This window comes from Apium graveolens, chromosome 5 (genome assembly GCF_009905375.1).
Source record: "Apium graveolens cultivar Ventura chromosome 5, ASM990537v1, whole genome shotgun sequence".
Taxonomy (NCBI): domain Eukaryota; kingdom Viridiplantae; phylum Streptophyta; class Magnoliopsida; order Apiales; family Apiaceae; genus Apium; species Apium graveolens.
Genome location: NC_133651.1, coordinates 140,997,944 through 141,003,418, shown reverse-complemented (window position 1 = coordinate 141,003,418; position 5,475 = coordinate 140,997,944).

The window sequence follows — 5,475 nt, the reverse complement described above, 5'->3', positions numbered from 1 at the left end:
ATCTTTGATAATACCCTGCCAATCCAAGAAAACTTCTGACTTCCGTCGGGGTCTTCGGTTGTTCCCACTTGGATACAGCCTCGTCTTTACGGGATCCACTTTAATTCCATCTTTCCCCACAACATGACCTAAGAATTGAACTTCATCCAACCAAAATTCGCACTTCGAAAACTTTGCGTACAATTGCTTCTCTCTTAGCCTTTACAGGGTAATCCTCAAATGGTCAGCATGATCTTCTCTAGTCTTCGAATAGATGAAGATGTCATCAATAAATACAATCACAAACTTATCCAAGTACTCTTTATACACCCGGTTCATTAAATCCATGAAATCAGCTGGTGCGTTGGTCAATCCAAACGAAATCACTAGGAACTCATAATGTCCATATATGGTTCTGAATGCAGTCTTTGGTATGTCTTCAGGCTTAATCTTTAACTAATGGTAGCCCGATCTCAAGTCAATCTTCGAGAAACAGCACGCTCCGTTAAATTGGTCAAACAAATCATCTATGCTTGGTAGGGGATACTTATTTTTAATGGTCAACTTATTTAACTCCCGATAATCGATACACAGTCTCATACTCTCATCCTTCTTTTTTACGAATAGTACTGGAGCACCCCACGGAGATACACTTGGCCTAATCACGCCTTTGTCCAATAATTCCTGGAGTTGCTTGGCTAGTTCTTTCATTTCTACTGGAGCCATGCGATAAGGAGCCTTTGAAACTGGTTCTACTTCGGGAACTAAATCAATGGAAAACTCAATCTCATGATCTGGTGGCAATCCAGGCAATTCATCTGGAAAAACGTCTGGAAATTCCCTTACTATTGGAATCTTGTCTAGATCAGGTACTTCTTTCTCCACGTCTACCACTTGTGCTAAGTAAGCTTCGCATCCTTGTCTTAACAATTTCTTTGCCTTTAATATCGATAGAAATTTCTTTTCTTGCCTTTGTCCTTGATAAGTCACCTTAATGTTATCCTCGGTAACCATCAAAATTTTCTTCTTCTTGCCATCAATGTTAGCCTTATGCTGGGACAACCAATCCATTCCTAGAATCATATCGAACTCTCCTAGCTCGAAGGGTATTAGGTCGGCTGAAAAATAATACCCGTGGATTTCCAATTGACACTTAGGGCAGAACTGACTCACTGAAACTCTATCCTGATTGGCACTTCTATAGTCAAAGGTTCAGCCAAATCTTCTAACATTAAATCCATTTTAACCACACAATCATTTGATACAAAAGACTTAGATGCTCCCGAATCAAATAAAACTTTAACAGGTACAAAGTTGAGAGAGAGCGTACCTGCCACTACGTCTAAGTCCTGAGCATTGGACCTTTTTGTCATATTGAAAGTTCTGGCTTTAGATGTACTGGATGCCGGTCCTTGAGATGCAGTACCTGGAGTAACTTTCTTACAATTCTGAGCAACATGCCCCACCTTCCCACAGTTGTAGCAGGTAACTGCGAGTTTCTCTGTATTGCACTCCGAGGCATAATGACCCTTTTGATGACATTTGAAGCACTTAACATCCCTTTTGCACAGGCCACTATGTCTTTTCCCACATACCTTACAGTCCATCACTGAGTTTGCTGACTGAGCTGGAGTAGAGGCAACTGAGGTGGTAGCAGGCCTAGCCTGAGGAAAATTCTATCTTCTAAATCTTTTATTCCTGTTTTGGCTAAATCACTTCTGGAACCTCTGACCGGACCCTCCAGGATTCGTCTCACCGATAATACCTTCAGACTTTCGCTTCTTATCACCCTTTTACTTGGCAGCCAACTTCTGATCGCTTTCAATTACTAGAGTGGCCTAAACTACCGAGGGATATGTTTTGAGCTGCAGGGCTACAACCCCACTACGAATTTCTGACTTCAGTACCTGCTGGAACCTCTTCGCTTTTTGAGCTTCAGTACTCATATACACAGGCACCAATCGGGCCAATTCTGTAAACTTGGCCTCATACTCGGCCACACTCTTTTCATCCTGCTTCAATTCCAAAAACTCAACCTCCAACTGATTCTGCAAACAATCTGAAAAATACTTTCCCAAAAACAACTCTATAAATCTGGCCCAAGAGACAGGACCTTCTCCTTCCAAGGCCCGAGTGGATTCTCACCAATAATTTGCTTCACCCTTAAGAAAATAACTCGCATAGTCTGATCTGAGATTATCACTTACTTGAGTTAGGGTAAAAGCTTTCTCCATTTCCTTTAGCCAAACTCTGGCAGTAACTGGGTCCATCTCGTCTTTAAACTCTGGGGGCTTTACCGACTGAAAAGATTTAAAACTCATAGTTTGATTCACTTCTCTTTGTTCAGGTTGCTGCTGAAGCTGCAGCTGTTGCTGTTGAATTTGTTGCTATTGCTGCTGTATGAACTGCTGCTGTTGTTATTGTTGTTTCAGAAATTGCTGTTGCTGCTGCTAAAATTGTTCTTGCTGCTGAGCCATTTGATTAGACTGTTGGCACAGCAAATCTAGCAACTCGCCCATAATTGGGGCCCCTTCAGAAGTTCTGCTAGAGGAATTGGACGTGATATTCTTCTTGGGCGGCATTCTTCTGAAACATAACAAATGGTTTTAGTATAAAAGAATTGCCCCCGGGTAGCAACATTTTCATGTGCCAAGAGAATGCTGCCGCAATAAAATATTCCCACCCTCATTTAGTTGGGGTCTGACTGTAATGAGTGGCTAGATTTAACAAAATCAGCAACAATCGCAACAATAAAAACAACAACAGTAATAACAGCACGACACTAGCAGCATGTACCAATACTTATAACAGCCACCAACTAATATCGCAACCTACTAACTAAATTCACATGGTCGGACTCGTTCTTGCAGAAAGAATGTCTAGGAATCTCTATCGGCCATTACCAATGGCACCTCTACCAGGGAAACACACTAAAGATCAGGGCAGTTCCAGAATCCTCAAATCATGTCAGGGCTACACCTTCGAACCCTCGACTAGACCCCTAAATTTGTTCCTCTAGACGTGAGTTGCTGATTCACACCCTATACACCAACTTTACACCTTTCAGACTCTATTTCTAACCTAAATCAGGGACTCAAACCTGTAGCTCTGATACCAACCTGTGACGGCCTCAACCCTGGTCAGGAGTTGACGTCACTAATAATTTAAACTGCAATTATAATACAATCAACTCACTTTTATTTTAATATAAACAATCCCTTCACAAGATCTTTTACAGATTCAAGTATAATTTAGGTTACACACTTATTACAACCCAACTTAACGAGAACAACCTGACATACTATTATTCTACAGCAACTCACAGACCATACTTGGTCGGACACAACACACTCAGAGGAGCTCAACACAGGAGGAACTGGAAACTGGCCCTTATCAAGACAGCAACATCTCCTAGGCATCTGCAATGCAAAAATATACAAACATATTTGCAAGAGTGAGATCTCAATCGCTCAGCAGTATCACTATATAAATATTAATTAAAACAGTTTATGTAAACAATTATAGGAACAAAAATCACAACTTGTTAGTAGAAAACAAGTAAAACAAGCGTAAATAGATGAAAACTGATGAACTGTTGAAAACTGGATCTCAATAGCTAGCATGCTTTATAAAACATCTCATTAACAGTGTTGTGTATATACCAGAGTTAAATTTTAGCATGCTACTTTCATTTTTCAAATTTTCTGTCCCATCATAGGACCCATAAAACCATTTGTCCCATTACGGGGACCCAAAATCACTTGTTCCGTTACGGGAACCGTAAAACCACATTCAGATATAAAAGTATTGGATGATCCCTGGTGAGACAGTTGATCTGGCTATCTCTATAGGACAACTCTAACTTGGCTACCCTATGAAATTTGTTCCGGAACTCAGAGACTAGCTAGGTCTCTGTCACACTGGGCTGGTGGTTATGATAGGGCGTGCCACCACTTCACCTCTTACGCTATCTTCCAGGCCGTTACGGGCCCCCTGCGCACACTCATCCAATTATCTGATCATTTTCATCCAGTTTTCTAAATCACTTACCTATCTCTTGTCAAATCAATTATATCACAGCACACTTTCCAAAACATTTTCATTTTATTCAAAATTTAGAGATAGGCAATTGCAGAAGTTACTTTTCCCCGAAAGCACAAGTTAACAAAACCATTTGAACAGAGGGGGTACGTAACTTTAAACGTTTTGTTCCACTACGAGAATAAAACAACAGTATATTCATATATGTTGAACCATAAGGATATGGTCAGGGGTACTTGCCTCAATACGCTTTAACAACTATTACTAGATGGCTTTGCACCGACCGAGATGCTAAGGATTTCGACTGGAACCTATAGGAATCGAAATACCCTAAATTAGACGTCTGAATATGCTTGACTATCCTTACTAACAATTTACCCGTATATTAACAAACCCGACTCGTAACATTCTCAATATAATAATACACGTATCAATTAGGGTTCGCATCTTCGAAAGTCGGTTCGGTGTTCATTTTCAGAAAATAGGTATATTTGTCCTTTTACAAAATTAGGGTTATCGATTTTTGCAAAGTATTTCATCACAACACATAATCAGGTTTCGTACAAAGTAGTTACATATAACCGATCGACGTTTCGCTAGTTATTGGGTACGGCCTCGCATTTCTGTAATTTAATATTCCGGAAATCGAGCAGCACCTCCTTTAATTATCGGCTAACCCGTCGAACGTCCCGACGTCAAATCAATCTCAACCGCAATCAACCCCAATCCAAATTCCAATCACCGACTTCAGTCAACAACGGCAATTCGCAAATTCACAAATACCACTTAAATACAATTATTATTTATTAGTCGTGTTTTTATGTTTTAATCCGTATTTTACAATTTTTATTCATATTTTGTGTTTTAAATCGTAGGACTCAGAATCGCGTCATCACAGTCCACCGTCGGCTCGTCAATGCTCATCGCCGACGGCAGTAAAATTTGCGGGTATCTGATTAATTTCAGACGTCCATCGTAAATTTCACTGATTAAGTTTTCTAAAATTTTCCCCTTAATAAAACATTTATCTCATGAATTTAATTAATCATTTTCTGCAGAAAATAAAATAATTAATTCAATAAAATAATTCCCAAAAATCAACGCGTGTTACCACACGCACCATATCAACAATCGAACAAACACGCAAAATAGGCAGACGGCAAGGCGGCAACACGGCGGCTGCACAATGGCACCACCGCATACACCCCACAACCACAACACTGAACACATATAAATTTTATATGTATATACATAATAATCCAACAACAGAGGAACATAAACACACATTCAGGCACACCCCCCCCCCCACCGTCGCCTCGCCGGTGAACCGGCGGCAACAGGCGGTCGGGGAAAGAAAAAGAACAGCAACAATTACCACGAAAAGAGGAGTACAGGGATGGGCTGTAGAGAACCGAACGGAAAGAATAGAGAGACAAGAGTGAGGGTAGAGAGAGA